This window comes from Dasypus novemcinctus, chromosome 22 (assembly GCF_030445035.2).
Source record: "Dasypus novemcinctus isolate mDasNov1 chromosome 22, mDasNov1.1.hap2, whole genome shotgun sequence".
NCBI classification, from domain to species: domain Eukaryota; kingdom Metazoa; phylum Chordata; class Mammalia; order Cingulata; family Dasypodidae; genus Dasypus; species Dasypus novemcinctus.
Genome location: NC_080694.1, coordinates 70,152,565 through 70,170,031, shown reverse-complemented (window position 1 = coordinate 70,170,031; position 17,467 = coordinate 70,152,565).

The following is a 17,467-nucleotide window of genomic DNA, read 5'->3' as shown; positions in this document are numbered from 1 at the left end:
ACCTTTCTACACATGCCTCTTCTGTTACTTTTACTGGACCTGTGGTTGGCATTTGGGTTGGTGTATACTCAGGAGACCTGAATCACTGGACAGTCCATGTGATGGCCAGGCCCTGGGTCTCAGCAGAATTGCAGCTCCTACCTTCTGGTTTGACTTACCCTGACCAGATGACAGGGAGGTGAAGAGTGTCAGCCACCACACTAGGGAGCCAAGAGTGTCTACAGCTGCAAGCAGGAGAATTGCATCCAGCATCCATGTAGAATATAAGCCCCTTCTTGATATAGATGTGGAGTGGACACAACCATTCTAAGTTCCACAGGATGGAGGAATAGAGTATGGATTAGAGTGAACTTACAGATATTCTATTCATGAACTATTGTGGTTAGTAATCGAAGAAAATGTGGCATTGGTGTGGAGAAAGTGGCCATGGTGGCTGCTGGAGGTAGGGAGTGGGAGGAAGAGTTGTGATGTGGGGGCATTTTTGGGACTTGGAGTTGTCCTGGGTGGTGCTGCAGGGATAGTTACCGGGCATTGTATGTCCTCCCATGGCCCACTGGGTGGACTGTGGGAGAGTGTGTGCTATGATGTGGACCATTGACCATGAGGTACAGCAGTGCTCAGAGATGTATTCACCAAATGCAATGAATGTCTCATGATGATGGAAGAGGTTGTTGTTATGGGGGGAGAAGTGGGGGGAGGGGGAGGGGGGTATACAGGGACCTCATATTTTTTTAACATAATATTAAAAAAATAAATAAAGAAAAAAAAAGCTAAAAAAATGAGCCATCTATATGCTGTCTACAAGAGACTCACCTGAGATGTATGGATACAACCAGGTTAAGAGTGAAAAGTTGTAAAAAGGGATTCCATGCAAATAGTAACAAAAACAAAAACAAAAACAAAAGAAATCCCTGAGTAGCCATACTAATATTGCACAAAATAGATTTTAAATGTAAAATTGCTATAAGGGGTGAAGAAAGTCAGTATGTATTAATAAAAGGAGCAATTCACTCAGAAGAAATAACTATAATAAATATTTATATAGCTAACCACAGTGCCCCAAGGTACATGAGGCACACACTGAAAATCTTGAAGGGAGAAATAGACGTCTCTACAATACTAGTTGGAGACTTCAATACAGCACTCACAGTATTGGATAGAACATCTGGACAAAGGATCAATAAAGAAACAGAGAGCTTGAATAATGTGATAAATGAACCAAATCTAACAGACATCTATAGAGCATTGCACCCCAAAAGAGCAGGATATACATTCTTCTCAAGAGCTCATGGGATCTTCTCTAAGATATACTATATGTTGGGTCACAAGACAAGTCTCAATAAATTTAAAACAATTGGAATTATACAAAACACTTTCTCAGATCATAATTAAATGGAGCTGGAAATCAAAAATGAACTGAAAAGGGGAATAGTCCAGGTGAGGGGCGGGCAGGCTGGGGCCAGGAGCTGGGCACAGGCAGGCACCCCTGGGCGCGTGGGCAGCAGCGCTGGAGACTCAGGGTCCTGCGCCGTGGCGCCGGGCCGCACCTGGGCGTCGTGGAGAAGGAGGGCAAGAAGGGGGAGAAGGAAAGGGTCCACAGACTCGCAACGGGCCTGGACTGCCCAGGAAGGCCCTGGGCCCCGCGGGTGGTGGGGAGCTAGGGGGGATCTGGGACCTGGAGTGCCAGGAGCCCCAACACGGGGTGCAGGGACCGCAAAGGACGGATGGGAACCGAGGGCGGCGGGGGCAGCCAGCAGAGGTTCCGCAGATGCGGGGCGCAGTCGAGGCGCTCACGGTGTGGCTGCAGTGGGCCAGGGGGTGAGAAGGGAGCCCGCGGGGACTCCACTGCGGCTGGGTGGGATGAGTGCGGGCGGGGAGGGCCTGAGGCTTTCAAGGCGGGGAAAGGGGCTGAGGATGCGGGAGCGCAGGGCTTGTGGGGAGGAGGCTGCCAGCCCTGGAGACCCCTGGGGGTCCCTGGACGGCCAGTGGTTCCATGCAGGCCTCGGCTGGGAAGTGCACCCTTGGCGCAGAGCGTCGCTCGCTCCCACAGCTCCGCAGTGGCAGCTGGATTTAGGACTTGGTTCAACAAGGCCTTTGGTTTATGTCGTTTTAAAAACGGGGCTTTAATTACAAGCCTGGAGTAATTGATAAAGAACACACTTTAAGGAGATGGGAAATAGAGGCGTGGGTTGAGCGTTACCACTGCCGTGGAAAACGAGTTTTCAAATGCTTATCCTTTTCAAAATAAATGCTCTACAATGTGCTTAAGTGACCGCCCTGTCGTCGTCTTCTTGATAACTGCCTGATGTGCACTGGGACGCGCCAGTGGCGACCTCCAGCCGCTGACCTCGCCGCCCAGCCTTCTTCCCTGCACGGTGCTAAGCCCTCCCCCACCGCCCCCGGCCTCACAAAGTGACCGATTTCAGAAACTTTCTTTCCTCGTTTTGCTAGGTTATGGAAACGCGAGTCTAATTCGAGGAGAGTATCAGTTCTGATGCTCCAAGGATGTTTTAAATCTGAGGAGGTGACTCAGGCTGTCAGCACCGGACCCCAGAAGGAGACGGTCACGTTGGAGGGACCCGTGCTGTCCCTGGGCCTTTCCTTGATGGGGACACTTAGGCCTGGCTGGGGAAGATGCTGCGCTGCTGGGGCGGTGCTTTGTGCCACTGACGTGGCCATTCTGTGGAATGCAGGCGGCCAGGAGGATGGTGCAGCGTCACTGGGCACTGCCGGACAGGTTCCAGGGGGCCCGAAGGCGCTCCTCTCATCAGCGGGCTGGCTTCCCGGCCTCTCTAGTCCACCAAGGTAAGCACGGGGCCGCGGAGACGTGGGGAAGGCGGGAACTGACCGGATTTCTTCGGCAGCTTTGAACATTCAGGAGCACTGAGAGAGACAGGGAAGCAGTGAGATTCCAGAGCTTTTGGGATAGAAGAGGAAGACGGGTAGAACTAGCACCAATTTTAGAGTTGGAGGCACTGGAAGAATTTAGACACAGACAAGTTAATGATGAATTGTGTTGTCTCTATTGTGTTGTCTTTATTAGAAGAGATAATTCATTGTTACATGGAATTGCCTATGCCAGGAATTTTGTTTTTTTTCTTTTTTTTAAATGAGAGTGAATTTATTTTTGTAAACTTTGGAGGCCAGAAAAAATTATTCCATTTTACAAGTGAAAAGAGAAACTAACTACCAACAATGTATTCTTTATCCAGTGAAAATATGTTTTAGAAATAATGGGAGAAATAATGGAATAATGGAAACTATTATTTATGTGGTGTAACTATTTATGTGAGTAAACTATTATCTATGTGGCGCAGCAGTGCTTCAAAATATGCTCATGGAGCTCGACGAGTGCTCCACAGCAATGGAGGAGGCTGCTGGCGATGGCGGGGGCGGGGAGCACACAGGCACCTCCCATAATTTTAATGCAACAGTTTTTTTTTTTTTTTGTGATGCATGTATCTTCAAAAAAATACAATTTACAAAAATGATGGGGTGGGAGAAGGGGAGTAGGGTACACGGGAACCTATTACGCTTTTTTATGTTTTTCAAATGTTTTTTAATGTATCCGTTCTTTGTGATCTGTTAACTTTAATTTTTAAAAGTGTAAAAAAAAGAAATAATGGGAAATCAAGACATTCTCACATGAAGTAATGCCAGTAGAATGTGGCACCAGCAGGCCTATCATACATGAGTGGCTTAAGACAGAATATAAACTGAAATGAAAAGATAAAATAAGGAATATTGAAACATCAGGAAGGAGTAAAGAGAACTAAAAGTTCGGTAAATAAAACGATTTCGTTGTCTTCCTTGGTGATATAAATTAAGTATGATATTTGAAGAAAACTTACACACGATGTGCTTCTCAAAGAATTTAGGGGAACAGTTTATATAACTACATTGTAAATAAGGAGGTTAAAAAGATGCTCTTGGAGGAAAGAGGACGATGCTTTACTTTAACTGAGAAATATCAATACCTTTATTTATTTATTTTTATTGGGCTAGTTGTCTTTTTATTGTTCAGTTGTCAGAATTCTTTATTTCTTTTTTTTTTTCAATGTTAAATTAAAAAAATATGAGGTCCCCATATACCCCCCACCCTCTCACCCCCCCCCCCCCAAACGAACAACCCCCCTCATCATTGTGGGACATCCAATACACCCGGCAAACACACCTTGGAGCACTGCTGCACCACATGGACAATGGTCCACATTATAGTCTACACTTTCCCCTAGTCCACCCAGTGGGCCATGGCAGGACAAACAATGTCCAGCAACTGTCCCTGTAGTACTACCCAGGACAACTCAAAGTCCTGAAAATGCCCCCACATCATATCTCTTCTTACCTCTCCTTTCCCTCAGCAGCTACTGTAGCCACTTTCTCCACATCAATGCTACATTTTCTTCCATTACTAATCACAATAGTTCCATAGTAGAATATCAGTAAATCCACTCTAATCCATACTCTAGTCCTCCATCCTGTGGACCCAGGGAGGATTATTTTTACTGGACCTGTGGTTAGTGCTGGAGTTGGTATACACTCAGAAGACCTGAATCTCTGGACTGTCCATGTGATAACCTGGCCCAGAGCCTCAGCAGACTTGCAACTCCTACCCTCTGGTTTATTGGACTTACCCTGGCCAGCTAACAGGGAAGTGAAGAAAGTCAGCCACCACACCAGGGAGACAAGAGTGCCTACAGCTGTAAGCAGGAGAATTGTATCCATCATCCATGTGGAATCTAAACCCTTCTTCATATAGAGGTGGAGCGGAATTTTGTTTTTCTCCATATTTGGCCATTTGCCTTTGCTCATTTTTGAATAGGCAAGCCACATAAAGACTCTGGGCCACGGATATGACTTAACTCATTTTATATGCTTTCTGCCACTCTCCAGCTAACAGACTTCCTGCTCTGGTCCCTCCCTTTGAGTGTTAAGTCACCTCCAATCCACAAAATTTGATGCTTAAATCATAATTTCAAGGATAACCAGCAGAAGTAATGACACAGTTTTCAAAGTACAGATTGAATATTTACATTTTGTTAGCTTCTTTAATAAATGCAGGTTTAAACTTTAAAAGAAAAGGAAAAATTCAAAATATATGGAGATTAGCAGTTCACTCTTAAATAGTAAGTGGGTCAAAGAAAAAATTACAAGAGAACTCAGCAAATATCTTGAGATGAAAGAAAATGAGAACACAACATATCCAAACCTATGTGACACCGAAATTTATAGCTCTCAATGCTTACATTAAAAAAGAAGAAAGAGCTAGAATTGAAAATCTGACTGCACACCTGAAGGAAATAGAAAAAGAAGAGCAAACTAATCCCAAACTAAGCTAAACGAGAGAAATAATAGAGATCAGAACAGAAATAAATGAAATTAAGAAGAAAAAACAACCAATAGAATGAATCAACAAAATCAAAGGTTGGATCTTGAAGAAGATCAACAAAACTGACAAACATTACCTACACTGACAAAGAATAAAATCAGAAATGAGAAGGGGGACATTACCAGTGACCCTGAAGAAATAAGAGTGATCATAAGAGGATAACTATGAAAAACTGTATGCCAGCAAACTAAACTAGACAATGTAGTTTAGACGGATAAATTCCTAGAAACACAGGAACCACATACACAGAGCATAGAAAAATAGAAGACCTCAACAAATGAACCACAAATGAAAAAAATTGAAGCAGTCATCGAAAACAAAGTCATCAAAAAGAGAAGCCATTTGTTTTTCAAGAAGGAGAAAATGACACAAATGAGAATGACCGTAAGTCCTTGAACAGCTGAAATGGCAATAAACGCATGAATGGATAGCAAACATATTTTAATAAAATGGAAAAAAATTATAACTATAATTTGCCATTATTTTATACCTATAAATGTTGTCAGAGTAATACCAAGTAAAGCTATGAGGTCTCTTCTACAAAGTTGGTGAGGGTGTAAATTTGAAACAACCTTGGAGAGCAATTTCATGTTACATTGCAAAGTTTTAGATTTGAAAAGGAGAAACATGGCCTTTGGGGGAATTTACAGTGGGTACATTTTAGGGATCATGAAGGAGGAAAAGGAGCTTCTAGTGGTATATAAAAGAAAGTGAACTTTGTTCATTCATATTGGGTCACATCTTTAAACTATTAGCAATCAAAATTAAAAGCTGAATTAGTTAGGATTTTCCAGAGAAAAAGAATTTCTAGGATGTATTTATTATTTAATCTTTTTTTATTATAAGAATTGGCTCACTCAACCATGGGGATTAACAAATCTGAATTCCACAGGGCAGTCCGATGAAGATTTTGATGAATTCCCAAGGAGAAGCTGGCTGGATGAAGAAGAAGTAGAGTTTCTTCTTTATGGCTGCTGAAATCATCAGTTCTCCCTTTAAGGCCTTCAACTGATTGGATAAGACTTCAATCCTGCTGAAGGCAGTCTCCTTTGTTGATTGTGTGTGTAATCAGCCATAGACAAGATCAACTGACTAATAACTTACATCCATGAAGTATCCTCACATTCACAATCAGGTCAGTTCTGTGCTTGCTTGATCAAACAACTGGGCACCATAACTAAGCCAAATTGACCCTTGAACTTAACCATAACAGTCCATCCTTTATCACCCTGGTACATACCTGACTCCTTGAATCATAATAACCTCTAAATAAAAACACCTTCAGACATATTTTTATTTAACATAATTAAAATATTCTGCTTATAATCAGAAATACACTTTCCCAGGAAGAGGATGTAAATTCTTGTGTAATACTCTTGAATTTTATATATTACAATTTAATTATATGGCATAAGTTTACTTCAACTTAATTATATATGAAAGAGCATAAGATGAGGAAGTAAACAAGATATTTCATAAATATCTACATTTCTATAACTCTATATAGTTCTATCTATCTACAAACATTCATAACATAGCAAAGGAAGAAATACTCATGACCATCACAGCCCTCATTTCTGCAAATGGTCTCACAGTTGTAGCTCCTATTTATAATTATCTTTTCCACTATCCATTCCATATTGCATTTTTTTTCTTTAGGATGTAAATGGATTGAACCCAGGACCTCTTACATGAGAAGCAGGACCTCTTACATGGAAAGGAGGTCCTCATTCACTGAGTACATCCGTTCACCATTCCGTTTTTCTTTTATTCTCGGCAAACAACTCACCTGGTTGTGATTCTTTGACCAGGGAGAGGGGTGAGTCAATAACTTCTTTCCTTAGGGTCATCAGCTAGTAGTTGTCCTGCCTGGTTTGGGTTGTTGCAGTTTTCCTTCTGTTTAATCACAAGGCAGGATAGTAATAAGTGATGACCTATGAACCAGAGGGTAGAAGTTGCAAGTCTGCTGAGGCTCAGGGCACAGCTGGCACATGGACAGTCCAGAGATTCAGGTCTCCTGAGTATACACCAACCCCAATGCCAACCACAGGTCTGGTAGAAGTAACAGAGGAGGCATGTGTAGAAAGGTCACATCTAAGTCCAACTCCATCACATCCAGGAGCACAAACTCTAAAGTAGGGCTAACTGACATTGCCCTGAACTCCAGAGCCATCCACCATGACCATTAAACCTGTGGGTCTCCATAGCCCTCAGAAGAACCAGTACCTTGGGTTGTATGTGCTTTGGCTGTCTCTGGGATCCTGCTGAGGCGTGCATTAGCATGACCCCTTTGATGACCTCCCAACTCTTTGTGGAGACTCATAGTCATATAAACCCATTTGTCCTTTCCATTTCTCCTTTAATTCAAGGTCAAAAATGCAGTTTTTAGTACCTCATTCTACATGTAGAATGAGATATTCTGCTGGTCTGGATTGATCCTTTTATTCAAGGTCTTTTTCTAGTTACATCACCAGCTGGTACTTGGTAGTAATCCATCATTGGACTTACTCCAGCCAGCTAACACAGAGGCGAAGAAGGTCAACTACCACACCAGGGAGTTTGCAGTGCCTACAACTTCAAGCAGAAGATTTGCATCCATCATCCATGTGGAATCTAAGCCCTCTCTCAATATAGAGGTGGAGTGGACATGATCATCCCAGGGTACTTAGGATGGAGGAATAAAGTAAGGATTAGAGTGGACTTACTGATATTCTACTATGGAACTATTGTGACTAGTAATGGAAGAAACTGTAGCACTGATATGGAGAAAGTGGCCACAGTAATTGCTGAGGGCAGGGAGAAGGAAGAAGAGATGTGATGTAGGGGCATTTTTAGGACTTGGAGTTGTCCTAAGTGATATTGTAGGCACAGATGCTGGACATTATATATCTTTCCATAACCCACTGAATGGCCTTGGGGAGGGGGGCGGGATGTCAACTACAATGTAAACTATTACCCATGGATACAGCAGTGCTCCAAAATGTATTCACCAAATGCAATGAATGTGCCACAGTGAAGAAAGAGGTTGTTGATGTGGAAGGAGGGGGATGAGGGGGAGTGGGGGGTATTTGAGAACCTCTTATATTTTTTTAATGTAACATTTAAAAAAATAAAGAGTTTGTAGAACCAAAAAGAGAGAGAGAGAGAGAGAGATTATCTAGGGGAACTCCTGTATTCCAGGCAAACTCTACTTTCCTTCCACTGTGTAGTTGCAGGCCTATTTCCCCTTGATAGTTGTCCTATTTTCCTTTTATAGTTAGGATCAGTCACCCCAAACAGTACAGTAATTCCTTTCTTTGCCTGTTGGTTCAGAAACATGAAGAGCCCAAAGTGGCCAGATGGCAGTCTTAGCTTCCAGCTTAATATAATTGTTGTTTTATCTCCTGGTGGAAGCACTGCTGGTATTGGAAATTAGACCTGTAGTCCAGCAGATATTAAGATCATGGGGACAGGGGAGAAAAACTTTCTAGTATATCATTAGGGAGAATAATGAGTGATGCTGCTCCCATACCAACATCTTGATTCCTAAGCCTGTGAATACAGGAAGGAACATCACCATGGAGTGGATGCTGATTTATATCTCATATATATGTTTATATCATATATATATCAACGAGAGCACTGCCCCAGCTGTGCAAGGTATTGCCACCAAGTTGGTGCTGTAATTGAGACTTCAAAAGACCTTTCCATGGTCCTATCAATACACATAATTCAGGATGATGGGGAACAAAATAAAACCATTGAATTCCATGAGCATTCGTTCCATGAATTCCATGAATGGACATTTTTACATTCCATTTGCTGTGAAGCACATTCAATGATCAGAAGCATGGAATACCATGACATCAGATAAGGCATTCTGGAAGTTCACAGATGGTAGTTTTGGCAAAAACTTTGCATGCAGTAAAGGGAAATCTATATCAGAATATGTATCTGTTCCAGTAAGAACAAAACGTTGCACATTCCATGATGGAAGTGGTCCAATGTAATCACTTGCCACTAGGTAGTAGCTGATCAGCTTGGGAAAGTTGCCATTTGGTGTTGAGTGTGGGGCTCTGCTGCTGGCAGATTGTGCAATCAGCAGGGGTTGTAACCCGGTCTGCCTTGGTGAGTATAAGTCCATGTTGCTGAGCCGATGAATAATCTCCATCCACACCACCATGGCCACTTTGTTCATAAATCCATTGGGCAATGACATGAGTGGCTGGGGAAAGACACTGACTGGTACCCACAGAATAGGTCATCCTGTCTGTTTGATTACTAAAATCTTCTGCTAACCCTCTGGTAAGCATTCACATGAGACACAAGTATCTCCCTGTTTTTCACCCATTGAGAAATATCTATCCACTGACCTCTCTCCCAGACCTTTTCCAATACTGTCCCTTCCAAATTCCTGACCATACGATCAAATCCTGGACATATCACATAAATCACACAAACACCTCCAGCCATTTCTTCTTCAAAACAAAATGAGCAACCAGTTGCCATGATCAAGCTCCACCCACTGAGAGGATTTCTCTTCAGCACTGTCCTTTCAGGATACCCCAGAAAGAGCCTTTAGTTCTACATCTGTTCGCTTTTGAGGGTTCCCTTTATATCATGTGGAAATATTTGTAAATCAGGCTCAACTATTCCTTTCCTTAGTCAACAGATTGAAAGAACTGCCCAAGGGGCTATAGTCGCAGGTTGGCAGGGCCTTGAAGCAAACTAGAGTGGTGAAATCTGTCAGCTTACCTAAAAATTTGAAAAACAGAGGAGAAAATAAAAAGAATATGTGTTCCTTACTTTCCTTAACTATAAGATAAGAAATAGTAGCCAGGATATATAAAATAAAAAATGTAGAAAACTGAATTTATGGCATTCTGTTTGGAACTCTAAACTCTTACCACTTTCTCCTTGGCCATATATGGTATCACCAAACCCTAAATTTGCCAGGTGACAAAAATAATTCTATATTTATTCACCTTTTCATTTTGTCTGCATTTGATTTTTGGATTCTCCAGTTTCAATCCCTAAATCTCTTTTCCTCTCTGAAGTTTTTGAAACTTATTTAATTCTATATCATCTAGACTCTCTCACAAATATACTGAACAATTTTAAAGTGTCTATTAATATCTAAGTGGAATGAACTGAATTAGGAGCTGGGAATATTGAACTAGTGAGCAGGAGTGGTTGTCTTATCCTTTTCATTAACATTTCTAGAACTTTTAAGAAACTATTGTTAGGGAATGAGCAAGCAAAATTCTGAGATAAGTCCTTGATTGTTGAGTGATCAATATAAGGGCTTTGGAGATTAAAGAAGGCCAGTCTTAGGATAACTGGCTTTGCTATTTACCTGGGTTCAGAAGTGAGCTCAAATCCCCATGGTAGATGGAGGGTGTAACTTTATGTGTGAATCCTGGGTAAAATAAGAAAACTGGGCAGAAAATCAGTTATGAAATGTATTATTTCCAGGAAGTAAATAATGAGTGTATTAAAAATATTAACTTCAAACTTGAACAGATTAGAAATACATGATAGTGTTATTTGTCTTAGTTAATCTTATCTTCCTCCTGAACCCTTGCCAGAAATAGTATCTAAATGTCAACAGCTTAATCTTAGTCCAAGCAGGTAACTTAAACAGTTCTTTTAGGATATATTCAGTTTATCTTTTGATTTTAAAAATTTAGTTTTGGAGAGAGTCCCCCACTTTTCCTTTATCCCACAAATTGTGTTCTAGGGTATGAAGGATAGAAACTCATGTACGCTTCTTGGGGAGGGATAAAATCTCATTTTGAAAGTGTTGTCCTGAGTCTTTTGCTTTCAAACAGTTTCTTTGGGAATATTGGTTGCTGCTTTGCTCTGCTGGCATTGGTACATGATGTCTTGGACTTTAATAATTCATGAGTTTGCCACACATGATTAATCAGACACTAGTGTTGTACAATGGATGACCAAGTCTCACACTGGCATCTGCTGGAGGCCATCTTTGTGTCTTCCATACACATCTCCGTCAAACCTAATTTCTCACTGGTCCACCTCCACACCCTGCTATGAGGCTGAAGAGGTCCATCTCCAGTTTTCTCTTCCATGGCAGGCACCATGGGCCCATAACTATCAACTCAGTAGCAGTGCCCTTAGCAGTTCAGGAAGCTCAGGCAAGTAAACCTGAGTCCACTGACTGTCCACACAGCACATATTGATTTACTTTGAGGTGGCTCTTACCCTGTTTGGAACTGACAAGTTTTATTCTCAAAATTATCCCCAATTTATCCTACCTGAGATTGTCTCAAAAAGTGGTTATCAAAAGAATGCATATATCTCCTTCTACATCAGCAGTACAAATGTGAAATCATAGAATAAGTCTAATAAGAAATTAGTTACTTTTAAAAAATTTATTGAAATGTATCACTTATACATAAACATACATAAACAATAAATGTATAATAGTTGTGAACTTACAAAACAAAAATATATAACATCAAACAAACATATATAACATTTCACCCTACTACCAATAACTTGCATTATTTTTAAACCTTTTTAACTAATGATTACAGAGCATTGTCAAAATATTATTATTAAGCAAAGTATTTCCCCTAACCATTCTGATTATCTTTATATCATTTATATAAGAACATACATAAACAATTAAGTGTATAGTAAAATTTGTGAACTTACAAAGAAAACATGCATAACATCATACAGGGGTCCCAAACATCACCCTCCACCAACACCTTGCATTATCATGAGATGTTTGTTACAAACTATGAAAGAACACTGTCAAAATCTTACTATTAATCATAGTCATTATCTTACATTTGGTGTGTTTTTCCCCCAACAAACCCTATTATTATTTTTTAAATATTTTTTTATGACAGAAGGTGTAAATTTATAAAACAATCATGCAAATTTGCAGAATTCCCAAACAACACCCCTCTATCAACACACCACAAGGTAGTGAGTCATTTGCTACAGATAAAATAATTTCTGATTATTACCATGGCCATAGTGTACATTTGGCTCACATTTTCCATACTGCCTCATATCAACACAGTACATCTTTCTCATAGATGCAAGAATATTATATTATTACTACTAACCACAGTCCATAGGTCACTCCAGCTGTATTTTTCCAATGCTTCACCATATTCCCAACACCCTGCAGTAGTGATATACATTTGTTCTAGCTAACAAAGGACACTCTTGCATCTGTACCATTAACCATAATTCTCACCAACCTCTTGTTTTACTATGCTATCCTGTTCCTAGATTATTCTCAAGCATTCTGTCAATTGGCAGTTACATAACTAGACTACCATTTTCAGTCACATCCCCATTAATAAACTAGCTGTTACTCACTTGTCTTACCATCACTCTATACATTTCCACAATTATGTAGTAAAGCTAGTTAAAACTTCCACATATACTAAATATCAGTAGTCCACTCAGTCCTTCTCTTATCTCCTTTACAAAAACACCACAATCCACCAAGGCCTAAAGAGATTTTCCAATAATTTCTTCTAGAAGTTTTATGGTTCTTGCTTTTATTTTTAATTTTCTTATACTTTTTGAGTTAATTTTTGGATAAGGTGTGAGATATGGGTCCACTTTCCTTCTTTCAGCTATGGATGTCCAATTCTTTCAGCACCATTTGTTGAATGGATTGCTCTACCCGAGCTGTGTGAGTTTGACAGGCTAGTCAAAAATAACTTTACCATACCTGTGAGGGTCTGTTCCTGAATCATAAATTTACTTCCATTGGTCTATTGTGTCTATCTTTAGGCCAGTACCATGCTGTTTTTACCACTATAAGCAGGTGTAATGATTTAAAGTCTGGAGATGAGGGTTCACTTTTCCTTTTTATGATGTTTCTGACTATTTAGGACTCCTTACCCTTCCAAATAAATTTAGTGATCATGTTTTCAATTTTTTTCTTTAATCCTGGTGGAATTTTTATTGGGATTGCATTAAACCTATATATCAATTTGAACAGAATTGACATTTTAAAGATATTTAGTCTTCCAATCCATGAGCATAGAATGTTCTTCCAGTTATTTAGGGCATTTTTTATTTGTTTTAACATTGAGTTGCAGTTTTCTGAATACAAGTGCTTTACATCATTGGTTAAGTTTATTCCTGACTATTTGAGTTTTATCTGTCATATTTTATTTTCAACTCTTTTGACACTTTTAGTTACTTTTATTGATATATTCTTCATTCTAGACTCTCTTCCAGGCCCCTCTCTCCTGTTTTATCTTTTCAGGCTCTAGCACACCCTTTAGTATTCCCTGAAATTCTGGTCTCTTGTTTAGACATTCTCTCAGTGTCTGTTTATCTGTGAATATTCTAAATTTCACCTTTATTTTTGAAAGACAGCCTTGCTGGATACAAGATTCCTGGCTGGAAGTTTTTCTCTTGTTGTATCTTAAATACATCAGACCACTATCTTCTTGCCTCCATGGTTTCTGGTGAGAAATCAGCACTTAATCTAATTGGATATCCTTTATATGTTATGCATTGTTTTTCTCTTGCTGCTCTCAGAATTCTCTTTTTGTCATTGGCCTTTGACATTCTGATGAGTATGTGTCTTGGAGTTGGTCTATTTGGATTTTTTCAGATGGGAGTACTTTGTACTTCTTGGACAGGGATATCTATGTCCTTCAATGGGGTTGTGAAATTTTCTACCATTATTTCTTTAAATATTCCTTCTGCTCCTTTTCCCTTCTCTTCTCCTTTTGGAACATCCATGACACGTATGTTTGCACACATTTTGCCGTTATTTAGTTCCCTGAGACCTTGTTCAATCTTTTCCATTCTTTTCTTCATCTCTTCTTTTATATGTTCACTTCAGAAGCCATTTATTCAAGCTCACCAATCCTTCCTTGTCCTCTTCAAATCTGCTATTATATGATTCCAATGTTTTTTAAATTTCATTGATTGCCCCTTTCATTCCCAGAAGATCTGCTATTTTTCTATGTATGCTTTTAAATTCTTCTTTGTGCTCATCCAATGTCTTCTTAATATCCTTAATCTCTTTAGCCATCTCATTGAATTTATTAAGGTGATTTGTTTGAACATCTATGATTAGTTGTCTCAACTCCTTTATGTCACCTGGAGGCTTAGCTTTTTCCTTTACCTGGGCCATAGTTTCCTGTTTCTTGGTGTGGATTGTAATTTTTTGTTGATGTCTTTGCATCTGTCTTACTAGAGTATTTATTCTGGGTGCAGCTTTTCTCTTTAGTTTAGGGTTTCATATCATTTCTCCCTTGCTGGTTGTGTAGTTGGAGCCAAGGATATAGTTGGTGCTGTCAGCTGTGGAGGCTCAAGCTGCCCTCATTGCAGGAGGGACCAGTGAAGCTTCTTCCAACTTTCTACTTTGCCAGGGGTAGGGACAGCATCACAGCTATGTGGGATAATGCATGTGCAGGCCTAGACTGTAGTTGCCCAGAGAGACTGATGAAGCTTCCCATCCCTGTCTCCCCTGCCTGGGGCGGGGTGGAGCTGCAGGTGTGGGCAGCATCTGTGCAGTGCGGGTGCAAGATGACCGTTTGGGTGTTTGCTAACAGCCCTATGGCAGGAGATGACTCTAGGAGCCCCTTACTCCACTGCTACCTTGCTGGTTCTCCTATGAGTTACTTTTACAAAAAGAATTTGGAAAATTATATTTTATGCAAGTAGCAAAACTTTTAGTTAGTATAGATGAAAACAAAGTATGAATTTTTAAGAGCACAAATTTTACTGTTAATTTATCAATTTTTAGTGGTTGAATGATGTAAAGAAAAAATAAACACAAGGTATATATGAATGCATAAATGATTCAGAATTTATTCTTAGAATAAAAATATAAAGCAATAAAATACTTTACAGAGATATGAGTGGTTATATTACTGAAATTATTTTAACAAACAATAATTAAAATATTATACCAGCATAAAAATTTATATACAGAGTAATGAAAAAGAATTGAAAGGATAGGAAGACAAATAAAAACAGATATGTTCTTTTCATGATAAAGTGGACTAATTAAAATAAGATAAATGAAATAATTTAGAAACTGTGTTAAAATGTTTAATGAATGTACAAGCTGACACCTACATGGGTGAAATCTATGATAAGCTGGAGGTAAGTATTTATTCAAGGAAGGGATAAAATGGGAGCATAGGGTTACCTTTTGATGGGGCTTTGTGTGTTTGAGGGGGCTATGGATGGGAGGATGGGTAATATTGCCCAAGAAATTGGGGGGAGGGTGGGGAAACATATGAACATAGGATATTTTCAGAAATTTGGTTGAGAGTATAACACTGAGAAAACTTGTTCAAAAATATAATAAGGAAGGTTACCTGTTTAAGATGCTTAAAAGGCATAACCTGACACAGGACAGGCTTCTAGGGAATGTGTGAGTGCTCATTTTGCCAAAGTGGGTTATATCATTGGATAGAGACCCATATAATGAGAGTGAAGGTATAGCCACATCCTGGGGAGGACTGGTGTTCTCAAATAGAGGGAATTTTATTTCTCAAGAGAAATGGTGGCTCCCAGTGCATTAGGGCAGTTGAGCATGTCAAGCCCTCTCAGCATTGATGAAAGTATCTCCGAACATGGCCCTTCAAGTAATGAAGATTGACTGTCACTGTGGGCCCTGAGAGGAGGGGGAAAGAGTTATTGAATAGATGGAATCAATGTAGCTGTGTGGGCAATAGAAGTGTTCCACAAGATTATGCAAGGATGGATATAAGACATGTTAAATTACATAAAAAATGTATAGGCTCTGATAGCCTAAAATGTAAATCATAATGTAAAACATAAGATAACTAAATATTTAGAAAATTGTATAGTCTAAAATATAAATCACAATGTAATCTCAAATGTTACCATGTTTGAAAGCTATTGTCTCAATATCTTTACATCAGTTTCAGTAAATATAGTATGAATATGTAAAAAGGTTTTATGGTGGATATGTGGGAGTACTGTATATTGTATATATGAATCACTGTGATCTAAAACTTTTGCAGAGACAAGCTCAATATTAGGGGAAAAAAAGAAAAAGAAAGGACGTAGACACTTAGGAAAAGATGGAAGAAGTTGCCTTGCCAGTTTGCATACAGAGCAACACTTATTGCACTGATGGAAGGCAAAACATCAAAAACAAAGCTTTTGCATTTTTAAATTTTTTGATACCCCAATTTATTTTTACCTTATTTTTCTAAATTAATATGTATTCTATATCTAACCTTTAAGCCCATCACTATATTCCACTTTATTATTAATGGAACCTGGCAATATATTGGGCTTCATTTTTGAAGTTTTGTACCACAAATAGGTTCAACAATGGCAGGGGAGGATTACTGGTGTGGGATATTATTGACAGTGGATACATGGTTGGCAGGGAGTTCTCCAGGGCATATATCCAGGGTACATAAAAATGGATATTTTCATACTGGTTACAATTTAAAACAACAACTGATGGAGTGCTGAATTCCTAGCCAGGAGAGCTCTATCACAGTCCCTAAAGGAACAGCAACAATCCCCCAAATGCAACGGCAAAGACCAAAAAAGAAGGAAGGCCCAACAATGAATCCTTGATACTAATGACTATGCTTGTAAACCTGTGCACCTGAAATAAAAACATGGCCTAGAGCTGCAGGGTGCCTAAGAGTTACCTCCTGAGAACCTCTGTGTTTCTCAAATGTGGCCAGTCTCAAAGCCAAATTCAGCATGTAAAACTGTTGCCTTCCCCACAGCGTGGGACATGACTCTCAGAGATGAGCTTCCCTGGTGCTGAGGGATTACTACCAAGTACCAGCAGATGATGTTACTAGAAAACGATCTTGAATAAAAGGGTCAACTTGGGCCAGTGGAATATCTCACTCTACATATAACACCAGGAGTTAAAAATGCTTTTTGATCTGAATAAAAGGGGGAAATGGAAAGGACAAATGAGTTTTATGGCTATGAGTCTTCAAAAAAAGAGCTGGGAGGTTATCAGAGGGGTTGCCCTTATGCACAACTGAGCAGAGTCCCAGAGACAGATAAAGTAGATACAACCCCTGGTATTGGTTCTTCTGAGGGCTACAGAGACCCACAGGTTCTACGGTC